This window comes from Oncorhynchus nerka, unplaced genomic scaffold (genome assembly GCF_034236695.1).
Source record: "Oncorhynchus nerka isolate Pitt River unplaced genomic scaffold, Oner_Uvic_2.0 unplaced_scaffold_1197, whole genome shotgun sequence".
Lineage (NCBI taxonomy): Eukaryota > Metazoa > Chordata > Actinopteri > Salmoniformes > Salmonidae > Oncorhynchus > Oncorhynchus nerka.
In genome coordinates, this window is record NW_027040137.1 from 3,312 (window position 1) to 27,519 (window position 24,208).

Here is a 24,208-nt window from a genome sequence, read left to right on the forward strand (position 1 = left end):
ATTCCTAGTGTAATCATCCAGGGTAAAGGATCAGTACGAATAGTTCAGACCAAAGACCTCAAAGAAGTTATAGAGGTGGAGACTGGGTTTGGGGAGTCCAACTTATGGTTGGAGTGCCAGATCAGTGGCTAAAGAAGAATGTTATGCCTGTGCGAACGCTAAACCCCAGTTAACAACTATCCCTTTTCCACTGAACGGAACTAATTCCCCCTAAGGGAATGGCATGTATGGTAAAGCTGTTCATGAAAGCAGGAATGCCAAATAATGACAGTTGTATTGATTTGCACTATTTATATCCCCAGGAACCAAGTTGGTACAGAGAATATGACCACTGACGAGACCATGTCTGAATTGACAGGCTGGTTGAACTCTGGGGATTTCAATAAAATAAAATGGGCCAGTGTCGACATCTGGTGGTTGTGCGGGGGAATGAGTTTGTGCAGTATTGCCGACTGATTGGACTGGTTAGGAATGCCTTTTACACTCATACAACACCAAGACATGAAGTTAGACAAAAGGAGAGAGAAGAGATGCTCCATCTAGGTCTTTTGGCGAAAGAGTATATATTGATAACATTGGGGTTCCACGAGGTGTGCCGGATGAGTTCAAGGCAAGAAATCAGATACTAGCAGGATTAGAGTGGTCTACTCTCAATAAGAATGTAGACTGGATTAATTATAGTTACCAGAAGGGTTATTAAAGGGTTTGTAGAACAGACTAAAGCAACCAGCTGGAAGACCTGACAAAAAAGAATTGCATTAGATAAAAGGAGGAAGTGGGCATGGTAATCAGGACCATGTCTTACGTCCCAGGTAGCACAGCTCCGGACGAATCAGTGCCCGAAGCCTCAGCTGTTTTGACCACCCTGGCTCACGGGTTGGCAGAAACTCTGGGGTGGATACTTCTCTGAACTAAATTGGGTTGACAGTATTTATGGAAAAATGTGGTGTTATGGGCCACCTTAACCGGTGTGACTGTGTTAGTCTTGTACGTACGTGGTTGATTGCGTGTATGTATGAAAGTTATTGTTTCCAGGACTCTGGAGAGATCAATGACACTACAGATGGTGCGTTATGGGCCGTTTCCAGGTTCTGACCCATGGTGGACTGAAGGCATGTCTACAGAGGAAGTGGACGAATCTGGATCTGTCAATTGTGGGGAATTTATGTTTGATGAGAATAGCGTTGAGATGAAGGGGAATTAGATTGTAATTTGTTTCAATGATTAAACTGTTTTTTAATAAAGATTGTAAAAAGAAAAAAAAGAAAAAATCCTGAAAGAGGAGTTATGATTCTGATGTAGGTTTAAAAACAGTTGGAGTTAAGGTTAGATTTGATTAATGATGGGTGAAGAGTCGGGTAAACATTTATAATAATATTTTTATTTTGTAGATTTGAATGTATAATATTTGATCAAAGGGAGGATTGATAGAGGAAAAAATGGTTGAAATGACTAATTATGTATACATTCCAATCAGAAACTGACTAGTCCAAATGCTATAATGTACTGTACATGTGAGTTTTCCCTCTTGCTCCCTTTCCCAATTGTATATAATGTAGTCAGGAGTTAGTAACAATGTAGGTCTGTTCCTTAGTTCATTCAGTTGTACAAATCTCCAGGTGGTGGGAACGGGCCATCTCCAAATGGTCGGGAATGTTGATTTATGCTGACTGGCCTTGACTTCGTGCTGATAACGCGAAGGCTTGAGAGCTAGAGGGGCCCTCTGTTTGTGAAACGGAACGTTTGGAAAACGCTGACGTCATTTTCAGTTTATAACCTGTGGAAATGTGTGTATGCATTCAGTACTCTCTGGAATTAAACACTCTTACCTGGCTTTTGAGACTGGTCTCGATCTACTTCATGCATAATTAATGAACTTACACATCATTAATGAATTAGAAACGAGTGCGAAATTGGTTTTGGCAATTAAAGCATAAAGGAATTTAGAATTCCTCTATCAATAATCCAAGGTAAAACAAACAAAAATGTAGATCGTTTTCTGTCATTTCAGCTGCTTGATGTGATTGTGTGATAGATTTAGTTGGCTGGCTAGCAAAGGAAAAGAAGCTAGCCTGCATAGGTACAGTGCATTCGGAAAGTTTTCAGGCCCCTTACTTTTTCCACATTTTGTTACGTTACAGACTTATACTAAAATGGATGAAATAAAATAAAATCTATCTACACACAATACCCCATAATGACAAAGCGATAACATATAGTTTTTATTAATAAAACAAATATTTAAAAATACCTCATAATTCCCGGCTTCTCAAGCCTTATTGCTTAATTAATGGACTAAGTAATTTCTGATTTTCAATAGGTTCTGAGAGCGATAAATGCCCCACCCAGCCAAAGTCAGCCACACCCTTAGTATTCCACTCATCAGGTTTCTGTAGTGTAGTGGTTATCACGTTCTCCTAACACGTGAAAGGTCCCTGGTTCGAGACCGGGTGGAAACACTTTTTAACAAATTGGACAGTAAAGCCTATTCACTTAGGGCTCGGTCCCAATTTCGGAATTCATGCTTTTCCTTCGCACTTCTCAGTATTTGGTATTCAGACTTACCTTTTTTGTCGCGTAACGCACTCTGCATGTGTGGCTAGCTTGGGCGCTCTGAATACATTCCTGCTACGTGTGGTCTGAGGTCCATAATGATTCAAATAGTTTACCACTCCAGGGTAAGCCGACAAGAAACACAGCCCTTATTTTAAGTGTTTTTAAAATCCCCTGTGGGGAACATGAAGGGTGGAAAAATGATTGGAACCATTTTCCTGTTTGACCGCTAGTTTTTAATGGGTATTATGGCTCTTTCTGTGGTACTCACTTTGGGATATTATGTGAGGTAGACTTGTGGGCATTCCTAATATTTTCCACGACTTCCTCTTTTTGTATTGTAGTTTCAGTAGTGTAGTGGTTATCACGTTCGCCTCACACGCGAAAGGTCATATTCAATATTTCCCAATGCCCAGAGGCTAGCATTTGGTTTGAAACAGTTGTGGTTTATCTAAACCTTGCTGTCTACCTCTCCGACCTGTGGATCAATGTTGCCGTTTTTTGGGGACCTCCACCGTGCGATCTGTATGAATGTGAACAGACTGACAGCTTCTCTGAGCCAGGCAAATTCATTTATCAGGGTCATTGTAATGGATATATCCAAAGAAATGGCAATATAATCCAAGGTAAAACAAACAAAAATGTAGATCGTTTTCTGTCATTTCAGCTGCTTGATGTGATTGTGTGATAGATTTAGTTGGCTGGCTAGCAAAGGAAAAGAAGCTAGCCTGCATAGGTACAGTGCATTCGGAAAGTTTTCAGGCCCCTTACTTTTTTCCACATTTTGTTACGTTACAGACTTATACTAAAATGGATGAAATAAAATAAAATCTATCTACACACAATACCCCATAATGACAAAGCGATAACATATAGTTTTTATTAATAAAACAAATATTTTAAAAATACCTCATAATTCCCAGCTTCTCAAGCCTTATTGCTTAATTAATGGACTAAGTCATTTCTGATTTTCAATAGGTTCTGAGAGCGATAAATGCCCCACCCAGCCAAAGTCAGCCACACCCTTAGTATTCCACTCATCAGGTTTCTGTAGTGTAGTGGTTATCACGTTCGCCTAACACGCGAAAGGTCCCCGGTTCGAGACCGGGTGGAAACACTTTTTAACAAATTGGACAGTCAGCCTAATCACTTAGGGCTCGGTCCCAATTTCGGAATTCATGCTTTTCCTTCGCACTTCTCAGTATTTGGTATTCAGACTCACCTTTTTTGTCGCGTAACGCACTCTGCATGTGTGGCTAGCTTGGGCGCTCTGAATACATTCCTGCTACGTGTGGTCTGAGGTCCATAATGATTCAAATAGTTTACCACTCCAGGGTAAGCCGACAAGAAACACAGCCCTTATTTTAAGTGTTTTTAAAATCCCCTGTGGGGAACATGAAGGGTGGAAAAATGATTGGAACCATTTTCCTGTTTGACCGCTAGTTTTTAATGGGTATTATGGCTCTTTCTGTGGTACTCACTTTGGGATATTATGTGAGGTAGACTTGTGGGCATTCCTAATATTTTCCACAACTTCCTCTTTTTGTATTGTAGTTTCAGTAGCGTAGTGGTTATCACGTTCGCCTCACACGCGAAAGGTCATATTCAATATTTCCCAATGCCCAGAGGCTAGCATTTGGTTTGAAACAGTTGTGGTTTATCTAAACCTTGCTGTCTACCTCTCCGACCTGTGGATCAATGTTGCCGTTTTTTGGGGACCTCCACCGTGCGATCTGTATGAATGTGAACAGACTGACAGCTTCTCTGAGCCAGGCAAATTCATTTATCAGGGTCATTGTAATGGATATATCCAAAGAAATGGCAATATAATCCAAGGTAAAACAAACAAAAATGTAGATCGTTTTCTGTCATTTCAGCTGCTTGATGTGATTGTGTGATAGGTTTAGTTGGCTGGCTAGCAAAGGAAAAGAAGCTAGCCTGCATAGGTACAGTGCATTCGGAAAGTTTTCAGCCCCTTACTTTTTCCACATTTTGTTACGTTACAGACTTATACTAAAATGGATGAAATAAAATAAAATCTATCTACACACAATACCCCATAATGACAAAGCGATAACATATAGTTTTTATTAATAAAACAAATATTTTAAAAATACCTCATATCATTCCCAGCTTCTCAAGCCTTATTGCTTAATTAATGGACTAAGTCATTTCTGATTTTCAATAGGTTCTGAGAGCGATAAATGCCCCACCCAGCCAAAGTCAGCCACACCCTTAGTATTCCACTCATTAGGTTTCCGTAGTGTAGTGGTTATCACGTTCACCTCACACGCAGAAAGGTCCCCGGTTCGAGACCGGGCGGAAACACATTTTAACAAATTGGACAGTAAGCCTATTCACTTAGGGCTCGGTCCCAATTTGGTGAATTCATGCTTTTCCTTCGCACTTCTCAGTATTTGGTATTCAGACTTACCTTTTTTAGTCGCGTAACGCACTCTGCATGTGTGGCTAGCTTGGGCGCTCTGAATACATTCCTGCTACGTGTGGTCTGAGGTCCATAATGATTCAAATAGTTTACCACTCCAGGGTAAGCCGACAAGAAACACAGCCCTTATTCTAAGTGTTTTTAAAATCCCCTGTGGGGAACATAAAGGGCGGAAAATGATTGGAACCATTTTCCTGTTTGACCGCTATTTTTGAATGGGTATTATGGCTCTTTCTGTGGTACTCACTTTGGGATATTACATTCCTTAAGGGAAGATTTCGGCAGTAGCTGTATGGTTAGTGAGAAAGTCCATATTGCAAGTGTACGGTTTACTAGACGTCCGAAATCGTTTGTAAAATTCACGGACAGCGTCACAGCGGCAGGGCCGGACCTATTCAGGAAGTCATCAAATGAACTTTGTCGGACATTGGTTTCCGTTTTACAAAAATAATAAGATTTATGGTCATTTTTCCACTGTCCTGAAAAATTTGAACAGACTAAAGGGCATAAGGCAATCATTGCAGGCGTATTGGATTTATCCAAAGAAATGGCAATATAATCTGGGATTAAAGAACCGTCCAAAGTTGAAAATTTAGAAAGTTTAGACCATTTCAGCTTGATGTGATTGTGGTGAGTTAGTTGGCTGGCTCTCCCACAGTTCATTTAAGGAAATGCCATTAGAAAATGATAAACGGGGCCTTATCTCAAAACTGAAAATTTATATTTTTAGAATAAAAAGCCGAAACTGTCCTTCTCAAGCCTTATTGACTTAAACCCCTTTCTGGCTATGTAATTGTGATTCAAGTGTTATTAAAGGCAACCCCCATAAACTGTACGTCAGTCATTTCTCCCAACAGATGTCAAAGAAAAGCTCTCTCTCACACACACACACACACAGAAACACACACACAGCAAGGATGGAGTGACAAAGTGCGGTGCTTAAAGACACACAAAGCCTAAAAAGTGGGTTTGGTGTCAATTGGTATCAGTTTGGTGTCAGAATGACATCTAATTGACTGATGGACACTGACTTGCTAGTTGACTTTTGTACATTTGCAATATGTTTAAACGGAGAGGGACCATCACCAAAATGGCATTCTGAAATCAACACAAAAATGGCATCACCATAGTCTCCAGACTGTGCCGAGTTCAACGAGACGCCCCGCTTGACCGTAGCTCGCTCTGCGTTCAGTGACCTTGAAAAAAAGCAGAACCAAAATGAGGCCTGGCCCTCAATGTCATTTGCTTTTGGGTGACAGTGAGAGAACCGTTAGGGTGAGAAGCACAATTCGACCTCAGGTATGTTCCTAAGGTCCTCCCGATCCGTGCAAGCCTAACCTTGACCGTGTGGCATTAACCCTTAACAGTTAAAAGAAGGTGTTTACATCAAAGAGTTTGCATTGACTTCTCTCCCCATAGGAATACATTGCCTGCACCTCTAAATTCAACCTGAAGCCTATGTGGGTTATGAATGCCTAATGAACCTGTCTTCTATGACAGTCCATCAGACCACTATGAGGTCTACCTGTGTCGATTCTAAACTTCCTGGAGCAACCGGAAGTGGTTAAATTGACCCAAAAGTGTTTTGATGTACATAACCTTCAAAGGTGAAAATGACTACGTTCAACCCTGTGTAGATCGTAGATCAGTCAATTCTTAAAACTCAGGATTCTGTAAGTTTCTATGTAAATCAAGACATGTGTTTACTTATAGCTTCCTGTGCCAACCGGAAGTGCCTTTAATTGGGTCACACTGTCTGTTTTGAAGGGTTAAAAAAGTCACATCTTTCCTAAACTTCATATGTGTGACTAGGTAACCCTCATGAACTGTAAATCAGTCATTTCTCCCAATAGATGTCAAAGAAAAGCTCTCACACGCACACACAGCAAGGATGGAGTTAAAAAGTGCGGTTCTTAACCTCATAGTCCACCAATGCCGGATCCGGTATCGTGACTAAGGCTCAAGCTCATTAGCATAACGCACAATGCGAAAAAATATTCCTAAAAATATTTAACCTCCACACATTAACAAGTAAAATAGCTCAAATGAAAGATAAACAAGTTGTTTATCTACCCAGCAAGTCAGATTTCTAAAATGTTTTACGGTGAAAACATAGCACATATTTATATTAGATCACCACCGAAACAAAAGGCAATCGGCGGCCATTTTGTCCCAGAAAAAATAAAATTTAAAAGTAGGATTAAAAAATAAATAATTCACTAACCTTTTGAAAATCTTCATCAGATGACAGTAATATTACATGTTACACAGTACATTTAATTTTTTTTCAATAATATGCTATATAATATCCATAAATCTCGGTTGACGACATTTAAAAAAAAAACATGCTACTCAAATGTCAGGAGAAATGATGATAGCTCCGACAGATAACGTCAGATAACAAGCAATAAACATGACTAAATATACATGTTCTGCATATTTTTACAAAGATACACTTCTTCTTAATGCAACCGCTGTATTACATTTATTTTTAACGTTACAGACATCGTTCACTTGGCTATACTAGGAGTCGGCGCTCCGATATTAGCAGTATGTTTGGAGTCCACAGAAACCCAAAATAACCACATAAATATTCCCTTACCTTTGATGTTCTTCCATCAGAAGACGTAGAAGGAGTCATACTTACCCAATAAATCGTTTGGTTTCACATTGCGTGTCCCTGTATTAGCATATGCTAACTGCTTCAGCTGAAATGCATCAAAAATGACTTCTGGTCCAGCACTCTTGCGCACCAAAACTTCCAATTTACATATTATATGTCGATTAAACTGGTCAAACGATGTGCAAAATCGAGCTTTATGCTGTTGTTAGCATGTAGAACAAAGGACAGCGCTAACAGACAAACCGGCTTCAATTTGTGTATCTTGGAAAAGACCGTTCCCCAAATCGGCCGCGCGCAATAGAGTGCCCGGTTTTGAGAGGGACACGCGGAATTTCGCGCGCCAAAGGTGCAGGGCTCGTGCGATTCTCACAGTGAACGCGCCATTTGAAAGCAGACATCGCGCTGAACTGATAGAGACTGTTCCTGGATCCGTAGCTGCCTGGGAAGGGTGTTGGCGATGACGTCAAAGTAGACCTAACTTTTCTACTGTTGACAGAGTGTTTGGGAGAATGGCTCTCCTGAGAGTTCTGCTTTACATACAGACATAATTTAAACGGTTTTAGAAACTTTAGAGTGTTTTCTATTCAATAATAATTTTTATATGCATATATTAGCAATTTTGGGAAAAAATATTTTCAGTTTACTATGGGCACGCACTTTCTCCAACTGGGGCAGTATAGAGCCCTAGGCTTAAGTGGTTAAAGACACAGAGAGCAGGCAATGGCATTACCATAATCTCTAGGCCGTGCCGAGTTCAACGAGATATCCCGCTTGACCGTAGCTCGCTCGGTCTGAGCGCAGCGACCATGAGAAAAGTAGGCCCAAAATTAAGCCTGCCCCACAACATCATTTGCTTTTGGGTGACAGAGAGAGAACCGTTAGGGTGAGAAGCACAATTCGACCTCAGGTACGTTCCTAAGGTCCTCCCGATCCGTGCAAGCCTAACCTTGACCGTGTGGCATTAACCCTTAATAGTTAAAAGAAGGTGTTTACTTCAAAGAGTTTGCATTGACTTCTCTCCCCATAGGAATACATTGCCTGCACCCCTAAATTCAACCTGAAGCCTATGTGGGTTATGAATGTCGTATGAACCTGTCTTCGATGACAGTCCATCAGGCCACTACGAGGTCTACCTGTGTTGATTCTAAGCTTCCTGGACCAACCGGAAGTGGTTAAAATCACCCTAAAAGTGTTTATCCATACCCTGCCTGCAGTTTGATAGACATAGTGCATTCAACCCTGTGTAAATCAGTCAATTCTTAATGTAAGGACTTAAAACTCAGGATTCTGTAAAAGCATACCCCAGTGAGGATAGGTGTTGACTTATAGCTTCCTGTGCCAACCGGAAGTGCAATAATTGGTGTCTCTTGGGCTGTTTCGAGGGGTTAAAAAAGTCAGATCTTTCCAAAACTTCATATATGTGATTAGGCAACCCCCATGAACTGTAAATCAGTCATTTTTCCCATAAAATTTCAAAGGAAAACTAAATCACACACACACACAGCTTGGAAGGAGGGACCCATTGGGGTGCGTAGAGACATACACTGCCTGCATTAGTTAACCTTGTTGGAACTTTTAAAGAACCGTCGGACCTAGAGTTCCGAAACTTTAGAATCCTGTTCTAGACCTCAGGTCGATAGTGCGTGGTGAGGTACGTAGCTCTAGACGGTTCTCGGACCGAGAAACAGCTTCGTACATTTGCAATGACTTCAATTCATTTTGACCATTACGAAAATGGCGACATTTAGAAATGTCTCAGAGACACAAGACTAGGTGCATTGCGACCGTCTCGGCCCATATAGACAGACCCCAACGTTTCCATCCGATAGCTCATTCAAGGACCCCGTAGCAAGTCATAGAAAATGTTTGATTTTCAGCACCAATTAGGGTTTTGCTCGGACACCAAATGACCGATCGAGCCGAAACTTGGGATTCGGGGTCGCCTCAGCTAGGCCTACACATAACATAAGAAATGGACCCGCAGCTAGAACGTAACTACGTGTTTTATGTTTTTTTTATGGTTTGAACATAAGGCGTTGTGAATTTTGGGCCAGCTCTGAAGTATGTGATAGTTGGCTACTAAACGAGTTGGGAAAAGTGGGTTTAGTGTCAGTTTGTATCAGTTTGTTGTCAGAATGATATCTAATTGACTGATGGACGGTGACTTGCTGGTGACTCTTGTCCATTTGCAATATGTTTAAACAGTGAGGTACCATCACCAAAAGTGACATTCTGAAATCAACCCTAACGAGCCATTGAGATGAACCAGAATCACTGCCCAGCCATCCCGAGTTCATCGGGCCAGTCAATTTCACATTCCTGCATGGTTTTTATAGCATGACAAATTTGTGATGGTACCTGCCCATTGAACCATATTGCAAATGCACAGTGACTTTGCAAAAGTGAGAAAACATAAACAAATGGACATGATGAAATCAACACAACGAGTGATGGAAAGGTACAACTCTCACTGCTCGGCCATCCTGTGTTCATCAGGCCAGTCAATTTTGCATTTTGCAGGATTTTTGAGCATGTCAAATTTCTTATGGCATTTGGCCCCAAAAAAAGTGACTTTTGACTTTGACTTTTGACTTCCAATGAAATCATATTGTAAATGGACAAATCATATTCCTTATGCACAAGTAAAAAAAAAAAATGATAATACAATACAACTAAAGTATGTTGATACAGTTCTTATACGTGTGTAATTGACACAAAATTTGAAAGAATTTCGAAAAACGGTCCAGAAAGCACTTTTTTAATTAAGGGTGTGTGAAGTTTTTTACAAAATTTTGACATTTTTGACTTTTGACTTTTGACTTCCTATGAAATCATATTGAAAATGGACAAAACATATTACGAATGCGCATGTAAAAAAAAAAAAGAATATGATAATAAAATTGGACAAAAGTATATTCATACAGTTGTACCTTTCCATCACTCGTTGTGTTGATTTCATCATGTCCATTTGTTTATGTTTTCTCACTTTTGCAAAGTCACTGTGCATTTGCAATATGGTTCAATGGGCATGTACCATCACGATTTTGTCATGCTATAAAAATCCTGCAGGAATGTGAAATTGACTGGCCTGATGAACACAGGATGGCCTGGCAGTGATAGTTGTTCATTTCCATCACTCGTTGTGTTGATTTCATCATGTCCATTTGGTGATGTTTTTCATTGTTGAATCATATTGCAAGTGCGAAGTGCATTTGCAATATGGTTCAATGGGCATTTACCATATGAAATTTGACATGCTCAAAAAAAAATGCTAAATTGACTGGCCTGATGAACACAGGATGGCCGAGCAGTGAGAGTTGTACCTTTCCATCACTCGTTGTGTTGATTTCATCATGTCCATTTGTTTATGTTTTCTCACTTTTGCAAAGTCACTGTGCATTTGCAATATGGTTCAATGGGCAGGTACCATCACAAATTTGTCATGCTATAAAAACCATGCAGGAATGTGAAATTGACTGGCCCGATGAACTCGGGATGGCTGGGCAGTGATTCTGGTTCATCTCAATCAATGGCTCGTTAGGGTTGATTTCAGAATGTCACTTTTGGTGATGGTACCATTTCACTGTTTAAACATATTGCAAATGGACAAGACTCACAGCAAGTCAAACGATTTATCAGTCAATTAGATATCATTCTGACGTCAAACTGATGGACAAACATCAAACTAAGGGAATATTTATTGGTTCCATTTTGGGTTTCTGTGGAGCCAAACATATCAATACTTCACACAGGAGCTGGTGTGATTTAAGCCCTTTTCACAATGTCTGTAACGTTAAAAATAAATGTAATACAGCGGTTGCATTAAGAAGATAGTGTATCATTTGTAAAAATATGCAGATCTTTTGTCCATTTAGTCATGTTATTGCTTGTTATCTGGCCTATCTGGCGGAGCTATCATCATTTCTCCACATTTGAGTAGCATGGTTTTTAAAATGTCGTCAAAGATTTATGGATATTGAAGCATATTATTTAAAAAAACTTTAAATGTACTTGTAACATGAAACGTTAATATTACTGTCATCTGATGAAGATTTTCAAAAGGTTAGTGAATTATTTATTTTTAATCAGGTACTTTTAAATTTTATTTTTCTGGGACAAAGTCTTGTGTCTCATTTGCAATATTTTGTTGTCGGTGGTGAGAATATAAATATGTGCATGTTTTCGTAATGGTCAAAATTTGCCATTGAAATGTGACTTTCTGGGACCGAGAAAACAACTTGTTTATCTTTCATCACTGTCACCAAAAGCTATTTTACTTGTTAATGTGTGGAGGCTTCATTTTCTAAATATTTTTAGGAATATTTTTCGGTTCTGGGTTATTAAAAGTTGAACAAGGTTAAGCCTAGAGATTCACGATGCCATTCCAGCTCATTCTGACTATTTAAGAACCGCACTTTTTAACTCCATCCTTGCTGTGTGTGCGTGTGAGAGCTTTTCTTTGACATCTGTTGGGAGAAATGACTGATTTACAGTTCATGAGGGTTACCTAGTCACACATATGAAGTTTAGGAAAGATGTGACTTTTTTAACCCTTCAAAACAGCCAGTGTGACCCAATTAAAGGCACTTCCGGTTGGCACAGGAAGCTATAAGTAAACACATGTCTTGATTTACATATGAAACTTACAGAATCCTGAGTTTTAAGTCTTTAAGTTAAGAATTGACTGATCTACGATCTACACAGGGTTGAATGTAGTCATTTTAAAAACCTTTGAAGGTTATGTACATCAAAACACCTTTTGGGTCAATTTTAACCACTTCCGGTTGCTCCAGGAAGCTTAGAATCGACACAGGTAGACCTCATAGTGGTCTGATGGACTGTCATAGAAGACAGGTTCATTAGGCATTCATAACCCACATAGGCTTCAGGTTGAATTTAGAGGTGCAGGCAATGTATTCCTATGGGGAGAGAAGTCAATGCAAACTCTTTGAAGTAAACACCTTCTTTTAACTGTTAAGGGTTAATGCCACACGGTCAAGGTTAGGCTTGCACGGATCGGGAGGACCTTAGGAACGTACCTGAGGTCGAATTGTGCTTCTCACCCTAACGGTTCTCTCACTGTCACCCAAAAGCAAATGACATTGAGGGCCAGGCCTCATTTTGGTTCTGCTTTTTTCAAGGTCACTGCACTCAGAGCGAGCTACGGTCAAGCGGGATATCTCGTTGAACTCGGCACAGTCTGGAGACTATGGTGATGCCATTTTTTGTGTTGATTTCAGAATGCCATTTTGGTGATGGTCCCTCTCCGTTTAAACATATTGCAAATGTACAAAAGTCAACTAGCAAGTCAGTGTCCATCAGTCAATTAGATGTCATTCTGACACCAAACTGATACCAATTGACACCAAACCCACTTTTTCCAACTCATTTAGAAGCCAACTATCACATATGTCAGAGCAGGCCCATAATTCACAGCGCCTTTAGTTTAAAACATAATAAAAACGTAAAACACATAGTTACGTTCTAGCTGCGGGTCCAGGTCGGACATTATGTGAAGGCCTATGTGAGGCGACCCCGAATCCCGAGTTTCGGCTCGATAGGTCCTTCGGTGCCCGAGTAAAACCCTAATTGGTGCTGAAAATCCACTTTTTCAATGCCTTGCTATGGGGTCCTTGAATGAGCTATCGGACAGAAACGTTGGGGTCCGTCTCTATGGGCCGAGCCGGTTTCAATGCACCTAGTCTTGTGTCTCTGAGACTTTTCTAAATGTCGCCATTTTCGTAATGGTCAAAATGAATTGAAGTCATTGCAAATGTACGAGGCTGTTTCTCGGTCCGAGAACGTTCTAGAGCCACCTAACTCACCACGCACTATCGACCTGAGGTCTAGAACAGGTTTCTAAAGTTTCGGAACTCTAGGTCTGATGGTTCTTTTTTAGCTCGAACAAAGCTAACTATTGCAGGCACTGTCTGTCTCTACGCACCCCAATACGTCCCTCCTTCCAAGTTGTGTGTCTGTGTGATTTAGTTTTCCTTTGAAATTTTATGGGAAAAATGACTGATTTACAGTTCATGGGGTTGCCTAATCACACATATGAAGTTTTGGAAAGATCTGACTTTTTAACCCTTCAACAGCCCCTGAGACACCAAAAGGCACTTTTGTTAAAAACAGGAAGCTATAAGTCAACACATATCCTCACTGGGGTATGCGTTTACAGAATGTGGATGAGTTTTAAGTCGTTTTTAAGAATTGACTGTTTACACAGGGTTGAATGCACTATGTCTACATCAAACTGCAGGCAGGATCACAGAAAATGGAAAAAACACTTTTACTTGATTTTAACACTTCCGGTTGGTCCAGGAAGCTTAGAATCAACACAGGTAGACCTCCCACAGCCTGATGGACTGTTAGTCTAAAGACAGAGTTTGTGAATTGAATCATCTTTGATTCTTGGTTGAACTGAAACAGGGCTATCAGGCATTTCGGTCTGATCATTTGAAGAGCTCTCTTTGAAATTTTTCCAAGGGACAGTTAATGATATTTACATCGCCTACGGATGATTTTTATCGCTTATTAACGTTTACTAATACCTAGGGTAGCATTACAAACGGTCAAGTGTTTGTGAAAGTTTATCGTCTACTTTTTGAATTTTAAAAAATGACGTTGTTTGTCAAATTTTTTTTCTGTTTTCTCACAGTCCATATAACGATTCTTGGCTTTCACCCAAAATCAAATAAAGACCCAATAGTGTTTATGGGGGAGTAAAACAAAGAAGATTTGGGCCTGACTGTTTTCATTTTGGTTGCGTTTCAGACCGAAAGCTAATTATTTTGTTTACGGTCCCCTGCTGTGATTTTCTGTTGAACTGGCATTGGTGCATGCTAGAGATTATGTTTATGCCATTGCCTGCATTTTAAAAATCGGACTTGTGTCTTTGAGCAACCGTAGCTTTTTAACTCCATCCTTGCTGTGTGTTGTTAATGAGCTTTTGAGTTTTGACTATTGGGAGAAATGACTATTACAGAATTTAGCAGCTGATTTACAGTTCATCATTTCACACATATGAAGTTTTGGAAAGATGTGACTTTTTTAACCCTTCAAAACAGACAGTGTGACCCAATTAAAGGCACTTCCGGTTGGCACAGGAAGCTATAAGTAAACACATGTCTTGATTGACATAGAAACTTTTACAGAATCCTGAGTTTTAAGTCTTTAAGTTAAGAACTGACTGATCTACACAGGGTTGAATGCACTATGTCTATCAAACTGCAGGCAGTGTATGGAAAACACTTTTAGGGTGATTTTAACCACTTCCGGTTGCTCCAGGAAGCTTAGAATCAACACAGGTAGACCTCATAGTGGTCTGATGGACTGTCATAAAGACAGGTTCATAAGGCATTCATAACCCACATAGGCTTCAGGTTGAATTTAGAGGTGCAGGCAATGTATTCCTATGGGGAGAGAAGTCAATGCAAACTCTTTGAAGTAAACACCTTCTTTTAACTATTAAGGGTTAATGCTACGGTCAAGGTTAGGCTTGCACGGATCGGGAGGACCTTAGGAACGTACCTGAGGTCGAATTGTGCTTCTCACCCTAACGGTTCTCTCACTGTCACCCAAAAGCAAATGACATTGAGGGCCAGGCTTCATTTTGGTTCTGCTTTTTTCAAGGTCACTGCACTCAGAGCGAGCTACGGTCAAGCGGGGCGTCTCGTTGAACTCGGCACAGTCTGGAGACTATGGTGATGCCATTTTTTGTGTTGATTTCAGAATGCCATTTTGGTGATGGTCCCTCTCCGTTTAAACATATTGCTAATTTACAAAAGTCAACTAGCAAGTCAGTGTCCATCAGTCAATTAGATGTCATTCTGACACCAAACTGATACCAATTGACACCAAACCCACTTTTTAGGCTTTGTGTGTCTTTAAGCACCGCACTTTGTCACTCCATCCTTGCTGTGTGTGTGTTTCTGTGTGTGTGTGTGTGTGAGAGAGAGCTTTTCTTTGACATCTGTTGGGAGATGAATGACTGACTTACAGTTTATGGGGGTTGCCTAATCACACATATGAAGTTTTGAAAAGATCTGACCTTTTTAACCCTTGGAAACTGCCACTGTGACACCATTTAAGGCACTTCCGGTTGGCACAGGAAGCTATAAATAAACTCATATCATGATTTGGGTATGCCTTTACAGAGTTTTAAGTCTTTACGTTAAGAACTGAGTTATTTACGGAGGGTTTAGTGAGTGTGTGTTATTTCAGAAAATCATAGAAAATCACAGAAATCTCGCAGAGCTCCGCAGCACACTTTAAAAAGATTCGTAAGAACACCCTGCAACTGGATCTGTAACCGTTGAAAAAAAAAAAACACCTATCCGTGAACATCACCAATCTGTCGTTGTACGATTTCTCTTAAATGACGATAGATAAATGGCTGGTTCTTTTTTATTGACACCGGAGGCTCCTTGACTTTGACGTGAAGTGGAAAAATAATTTCTCTATTTTCATTTTGGACCTTAATCCCAGATGAATGGCCATAACTCAAAAACCGTTAAGGCCTAGACGCCATCTTGTTCGGGGCCAACTGCCCATTATGCCGCCCCTACGCTCACCGAGTTTCGGCTTCTAAATATTTTCAGTTTTCGAGATAAGGCCCCGTCGTGAATCGTGATGTTTTGTCCAATACCAATATGATTGCTTATGCCCTCTTGTGGGAATTTCCGGGACAGCGGAAAAATGACCTAAATCTTATTATTTTTGTAAAACGGAAACCGAATGTCCGACAAAGTTCATTTGATGACTTCCTGGTAGGTCCGGCCCTGCCGCTCGGCCCGACGCCGTCCGCGAATTTTACAAACGATTTCGGACGTCTAGTAAGGGACCGTACATTTGCAATATGGACTTTCTCACTAACCATACAGCTACTGCCGAAATCTTCCCTTAAGGAATGTAATATCCCAAAGTGAGTACCACAGAAAGAGCCATAATACCCATTCAAAAATAGCGGTCAAACAGGAAAATGGTTCCAATCATTTTTCCACCCTTCATGTTCCCCACAGGGGATTTTAAAAACACTTAGAATAAGGGCTGTGTTTCTTGTCGGCTTACCCTGGAGTGGTAAACTATTTGAATCATTATGGACCTCAGACCACACGTAGCAGGAATGTATTCAGAGCGCCCAAGCTAGCCACACATGCAGAGTGCGTTACGCGACTAAAAAAGGTAAGTCTGAATACCAAATACTGAGAAGTGCGAAGGAAAAGCATGAATTCCGAAATTGGGACCGAGCCCTAAGTGAATAGGCTTACTGTCCAATTTGTTCAAATGTGTTTCCGCCCGGTTTCGAACCGGGGACCTTTCGCGTGTGAGGCGAACGTGATAACCACTACACTACAGAAACCTGATGAGTGGAATACTAAGGGTGTGGCTGACTTTGGCTGGGTGGGGCATTTATCGCTCTCAGAACCTATTGAAAATCAGAAATTACTTAGTCCATTAATTAAGCAATAAGGCTTGAAGCCGGGAATTATGAGGTATTTTTAAAATATTTGTTTTATTAATAAAAACTATATGTTATCGCTTTGTCATTATGGGGTATTGTGTGTAGATAGATTTTATTTTATTTCATCCATTTTAGTATAAGTCTGTAACGTAACAAAATGTGGAAAAAGTAAGGGGTCTGAAAACTTTCCGAATGCACTGTACCTATGCAGGCTAGCTTCTTTTCCTTTGCTAGCCAGCCAACTAAATCTATCACACAATCACATCAAGCAGCTGAAATGACAGAAAACGATCTACATTTTTGTTTGTTTTACCTTGGATTATATTGCCATTTCTTTGGATATATCCATTACAATGACCCTGATAAATGAATTTGCCTGGCTCAGAGAAGCTGTCAGTCTGTTCACATTCATACAGATCGCACGGTGGAGGTCCCCAAAAAACGGCAACATTGATCCACAGGTCGGAGAGGTAGACAGCAAGGTTTAGATAAACCACAACTGTTTCAAACCAAAGCCTCTGGGCATTGGGAAATATTGAATATGACCTTTCGCGTGTGAGGCGAACGTGATAACCACTACACTACTGAAACTACAATACAAAAAGAGGAAGTCGTGGAAAATATTAGGAATGCCCACAAGTCTACCTCACATAATATCCCAAAGTGAGTACCACAGAAAGAGCCATAATACCCATTAAAAACTAGCGGTCAAACAGGAAAATGGTTCCAATCATTTTTCCACCCTTCATGTTCCCCACAGGGGATTTTAAAAACACTTAAAATAAGGGCTGTGTTTCTTGTCGGCTTACCCTGGAGTGGTAAACTATTTGAATCATTATGGACCTCAGACCACACGTAGCAGGAATGTATTCAGAGCGCCCAAGCTAGCCACACATGCAGAGTGTGTTACGCGACTAAAAAGGTAAGTCTGAATACCAAATACTGAGAAGTGCGAAGGAAAAGCATGAATTCCGAAATTGGGACCGAGCCCTAAGTGAATTAGGCTGACTCCAATTTGTTAAAAAGTGTTTCCACCCGGTTCGAACCGGGGACCGGTCTCGAAACGGGACCTGGCTGACTTTGGCGTGTGAGGCATTTACGTGATAACCACTACACTACAGAAACCTGATGAGTGGAATACTAAGGGTGTGGCTGACTTTGGCTGGGTGGGGCATTTATCAATCTCAGAACCTATTGAAAATCAGAAATTACTTAGTCCATTAATTAAGCAATAAGGCTTGAGAAGCGGGAATTATGAGGTATTTTTAAAATATTTGTTTTATTAATAAAAACTATATGTTATCGCTTTGTCATTATGGGGTATTGTGTGTAGATAGATTTTATTTTATTTCATCCATTTTAGTATAAGTCTGTAACGTAACAAAATGTGGAAAAAGTAAGGGGTCTGAAAACTTTCCGAATGCACTGTACCTATGCAGGCTAGCTTCTTTTCCTTTGCTAGCAGCCAACTAAATCTACCACACAATCACATCAAGCAGCTGAAATGACAGAAAACGATCTACATTTTTGTTTGTTTTACCTTGGATTATATTGCCATTGCTTTGGATATATCCATTACAATGACACTGATAAATGAATTTGCCTGGCTCAGAGAAGCTGTCAGTCTGTTCACATTCATACAGATCGCACGGTGGAGGTCCCCAAAAAACGGCAACATTGATCCACAGGTCGGAGAGGTAGACAGCAAGGTTTAGATAAACCACAACTGTTTCAAACCAAATGCTAGCCTCTGGGCATTGGGAAATATTGAATATGACCTTTCGCGTGTGAGGCGAACGTGATAACCACTACACTACTGAAACTACAATACAAAAAGAGGAAGTCGTGGAAAATATTAGGAATGCCCACAAGTCTACCTCATGTAAGGGAAGACCCCCCTGTATTGGACAAAAATGAATGGCAACATATTGGCAGTGGCCAAACCATATACACATTGTCCAATACCACCCAATTCGGCGTTGATTCATGCAAAGCATATTGCAAATGCCATATGGCTATTGCCAGTTGTAACACTTTAAAAATTCAACAGGTGGCGAATCCGCTCCACCGTGGTTTTTCATATTGGATATGTAACCCAAGTCAACGTCCAAAAGCAAAATTTTGAAAAAATGAATTTTTTGTAAAAAACTTATCACCCCTTAAAAAAGTGCTTTCTGGACCGTTTTTCGAAATTCTTTCGATTTTTTTGTCAATTACACATGTGTAAGAACTGTATGAATATACTTTTGTCCAATTTTATTATCATAATTTTATTTATTTTTTTACATGCGCATAAGTAATATGTTTTGTCCATTTACAATATGATTTCATAGGAAGTCAAAAGTCAAAAGTCAAAAACTTCACACACCCTTAAAAAGTGCTTTCTGGACCATTTTTCAAAATTCTTTCAAATTTTGTGTCAATTACACACGTATAAGAACTGTATCAACATACTTTAGTTGTATTTTAATATCATATATATTTTTTTTCTTTTTACTTGTGCATAAGGAATATGATTTGTCCATTTACAATATGATTTCATAGGAAGTCAAAAGTCAAAGTCAAAATTCACTTTTTTTGGGGGCCAAATGCAATATGAAATTTGACATGCTCAAAAATGCAAAATTGACTGGCCTGATGAACACAGGATGGCCGAGCAGTGATAGTTGTACATTTCCATCACTCGTTGTGTTGATTTCATCATGTCCATTAGGTGATGTTTTTTCACTATAGAATCATATTGCAAGTGCACGTGCATTTGCAATATGGTTCAATGGACAATTACCATATGAAATTTGACATGCTCAAAAATGCTAAATTGACTGGCCCGATGAACTCGGGATGGCTGGGCAGTGATTCTGTTCATCTCAATCGCTCGTTAGGGTTGATTTCAGAATGTCCATTAGGTGATGTTTTTTCACTATAGAATCATATTGCAAATGCACACGTGCATTGTTGTGCAACTGGTAACCCAAAAATAAAAATAAGGTGATTTCTATATGTCCATTTGTTTATGTTTTCTTACTTTTGCAAAGTCACTGTGCATTTGCAATATGGTTCAATGGGCAGGTACCATGAAATTTGTCATGCTATAAAAATCCTGCAGGAATGCAAAATTGACTGGTCTGATGAACACAGGATGGCTGAGCAGTGATAGTTGTACATTTCCATCACTCGTTGTGTTGATTTCATCATGTCCATTTGGTGATGTTTTTCACTATAGAATCATATTGCAAGTCATATTGCAAGTGGTGCATTTGCAATATGGTTCAATGGACAATTACCATATGAAATTTGACATGCTCAAAAATGTTAAATTGACTGGTCTGATGAACACAGGATGGCCGAGCAGTGATAGTTGTACATTTCCATCACTCGTTGTGTTGATTTCATCATGTCCATTAGGTGATGTTTTTTCACTTAGAATCATATTGCAAGTGCGCGTGCATTTGCAATATGGTTCAATGGACAATTACCATATGAAATTTGACATGCTCAAAAATGCTGGTTAAATTGACTGGCCTGATGAACACAGGGTGGCCGAGCAGTGATAGTTGTACCTTTCCATCACTCGTTGTGTTGATTTCATCATGTCCATTTGTTTATGTTTTCTCACTTTTGCAAAGTCACTGTGCATTTGCAATATGGTTCAATGGGCAGGTACCATCACAAATTTGTCATGCTATAAAAACCATGCAGGAATGTGAAATTGACTGGCCCGATGAACTCGGGATGGCTGGGCAGTGATTCTGGTTCATCTCAATGGCTCGTTAGGGTTGATTTCAGAATGTCACTTTTGGTGATGGTACCTCACTGTTTAAACATATTGCAAATGGACAAGAGTCACCAGCAAGTCACCGTCCATCAGTCAATTAGATATCATTCTGACAACAAACTGATACAAACTGACACTAAACCCACTTTTTCCAACTCGTTTAGTAGCCAACTATCACATACTTCAGAGCTGGCCCAAAATTCACAACGCCTTATGTTCAAACCATAAAAAAAACATAAAACACGTAGTTACGTTCTAGCTGCGGGTCCATTTCTTATGTTATGTGTAGGCCTAGCTGAGGCGACCCCGAATCCCAAGTTTGGCTCGATCGGTCATTTGGTGTCCGAGCAAAACCCTAATTGGTGCTGAAAATCCACTTTTTCCATGACTTGCTACGGGGTCCTTGAATGAGCTATCGGACAGAAACGTTGGGGTCTGTCTATATGGGCCGAGACGGTCGCAATGCACCTAGTCTTGTGTCTCTGAGACATTTCTAAATGTCGCCATTTTCGTAATGGTCAAAATGAATTGAAGTCATTGCAAATGTACGAAGCTGTTTCTCGGTCCGAGAACCGTCTAGAGCCACGTAACTCACCACGCACTATCGACCTGAGGTCTAGAACAGGATTCTAAAGTTTCGGAACTCTAGGTCTGACGGTTCTTTAAAAGTTCCAACAAGGTTAACTAATGCAGGCAGTGTATGTCTCTACGCACCCCAATGGGTCCCTCCTTCCAAGCTGTGTGTGTGTGTGATTTAGTTTTCCTTTGAAATTTTATGGGAAAAATGACTGATTTACAGTTCATGGGGGTTGCCTAATCACACATATGAAGTTTTGGAAAGATCTGACTTTTTTAACCCCTCGAAACAGCCCCTGAGACACCAATTAAGGCACTTCCGGTTGGCACAGGAAGCTATAAGTCAACACATATCCTCACTGGGGTATGCTTTTACAGAATCCTGAGTTTTAAGTCTTACGTTAAGAATTGACTGATTTACACAGGGTTGAATGCACTATGTCTATCAAACTGCAGGCAGGGTATGGAAAAACACTTTTAGGGTGATTTTAACCACTTCCGGTTGGTCCAGGAAGCTTAGAATCAACACAGGTAGACCTCATCCTGCCCTGATGGACTGTTACTAAAGACAGGTTCATACGGCATTCATAACCCATATAGACTTCAGGTTGAATTTAGGGTGCAGGCAATGTATTCCTATGGGGAGACAAGTCAATGCAAACTCTTTGAAGTAAACACCTTCTTTTAACTAGTAAGGGTTAATGCCACACGGTCAAGGTTAGGCTTGCACGGATCGGAAGGACCTTAGGAACGTACCTGAGGTCAAATTGTGCTTCTCACCCTAAAGGTTCTCTCACTGTCACCCAAAAGCAAATGACATTGGGGCAGGCTTAATTTTGGGCCTACTTTTTTTCATGGTCACTGCGCTCAGACAAGAGCGAGCTACGGTCAAGCGGGAATCTCGTTGAACTCGGCACAGCCTAGAGATTATGTTTATGCCATTGCCTGCTCTCTGTGTCTTTGAGCACCACCCTTTTTCACTCCATCCTTGCTGTGTGTGTGTTTCTGTGTGTGTGTGTGAGAGAGAGAGCTTTTCTTTGACATCTGTTGAGAGAAATGACTGACTTACAGTTTATGGGGGTTGCCTAATCACACATATGAAGTTTTGAAAAGATCTGACCTTTTTAACCCTTGGAAACTGCCACTGTGACACCATTTAAGGCACTTCCGGTTGGCACAGGAAGCTATAAATAAACTCATATCATGATTTGGGTATGCCTTTACAGAATCCTGAGTTTGAAGTCTTTACGTTAAGAACTGAGTTATTTACGGAGGGTTTAGTGATGTGTGTTATTTCAGAAAATCATAGAAAATCACAGAAATCTCGCAGAGCTCCGCAGCACACTTTAAAAAGATTCGTAAGAACACCCTGCAACTGGATCTGTAACCGTTGAAAAAAAACACCTATCCGTGAACATCACCTAGGTGTCGTTGTACGATTTCTCTTAAATGACGATAGATAAATGGCTGGTTCATTTTTTTATTGACACCGGAGGCTCCTTGACTTTGACGTGAAGTGGAAAAATAATTTCTCTATTTTCATTTTGGACCTTTAATCCCAGATGAATGGCCATAACTCAAAAACCGTTGAGGCCTAGACGCCATCTTGTTCGGGGCCAACTGCCCATTATGCCGCCCCTACGCTCACCAGTTTCGGCTTCTAAATATTTTCAGTTTTCGAGATAAGGCCCCGTCGTGAATCGTGATGTTTTGTCCAATACCAATATGATTGCATATGCCCTCTTGTGGGAATTTCCGGGACAGCGGAAAAATGACCTAAATCTTATTATTTTTGTAAAACGGAAACCGAATGTCCACAAAGTTTATTTGATGACTTCCTGGTAGGTCCGGCCCTGCCGCCGGTCCGACGCCGTCCATGGGAATTTTACAAACGATTTCGGACGTCTAGTAAGGGACCGTACATTTGCAATATGGACTTTCTCACTAACCATACAGGTACTGCCGAAATCTTCCCTTAAGGTATGTAATATCCCAAAGTGAGTACCACAGAAAGAGCCATAATACCCATTAAAAACTAGCGGTCAAACAGGAAAATGGTTCCAATCATTTTCCCACCCTTCATGTTCCCCACAGGGGATTTTAAAAACACTTAAAATAAGGGCTGTGTTTCTTGTCGGCTTACCCTGGAGTGGTAAACTATTTGAATCATTATGGACCTCAGACCACACGTAGCAGGAATATATTCAGAGCGCACAAGCTAGCCACACATGCAGAGTGCGTTACGCGACAAAAAAGGTAAGTCTGAATACCAAATACTGAGAAGTGCGAAGGAAAAGCATGAATTCCGAAATTGGGACCGAGCCCTAAGTGATTAGGCTGACTGTCCAATTTGTTAAAAAGTGTTTCCACCCGGTCTCGAAACGGGGACCTTTCGCGTGTGAGGCGAACGTGATTACCACTACACTACAGAAACCTGATGAGTGGAATACTAAGGGTGTGGCTGACTTTGGCTGGGTGGGGCATTTATCAATTTCCGAACCTTTTGAAAATCAGAAATTACTTAGTCCATTAATTAAGCAATAAGGCTTGAGAAGCCGGGAATTATGAGGTATTTTTTAAATATTTGTTTTATTAATAAAAACTATATGTTATCGCTTTGTCATTATGGGGTATTGTGTGTAGATAGATTTTATTTTATTTCATCCATTTTAGTATAAGTCTGTAACGTAACAAAATGTGGAAAAAAGTAAGGGGCCTGAAAACTTTCCGAATGCACTGTACCTATGCAGGCTAGCTTCTTTTCCTTTGCTA

The 24,208-nt window shown here is 40.3% G+C and overlaps 5 non-coding genes across 5 annotated transcripts; 3 read left to right on the forward strand and 2 right to left on the reverse strand.

The window, feature by feature from the left end:
- The first annotated feature begins 2,386 nt into the window (after positions 1–2,386).
- On the forward strand, positions 2,387–2,459 carry trnav-aac (transfer RNA valine (anticodon AAC)). Its single transcript has one exon. It is a non-coding gene; the product is annotated as a tRNA-Val (tRNA).
- Positions 2,460–3,597: 1,138 nt separating this feature from the next.
- On the forward strand, positions 3,598–3,670 carry trnav-aac (transfer RNA valine (anticodon AAC)). Its single transcript has one exon. It is a non-coding gene; the product is annotated as a tRNA-Val (tRNA).
- A 1,137-nt stretch (positions 3,671–4,807) lies between these two features.
- Positions 4,808–4,881, forward strand: trnav-cac (transfer RNA valine (anticodon CAC)). Its single transcript has one exon. It is a non-coding gene; the product is annotated as a tRNA-Val (tRNA).
- Positions 4,882–16,910: 12,029 nt separating this feature from the next.
- trnav-cac (transfer RNA valine (anticodon CAC)) lies at positions 16,911–16,983 on the reverse strand. The gene has a single exon. It is a non-coding gene; the product is annotated as a tRNA-Val (tRNA).
- Positions 16,984–23,797: 6,814 nt separating this feature from the next.
- On the reverse strand, positions 23,798–23,870 carry trnav-cac (transfer RNA valine (anticodon CAC)). The gene has a single exon. It is a non-coding gene; the product is annotated as a tRNA-Val (tRNA).
- Positions 23,871–24,208: the final 338 nt, after the last annotated feature.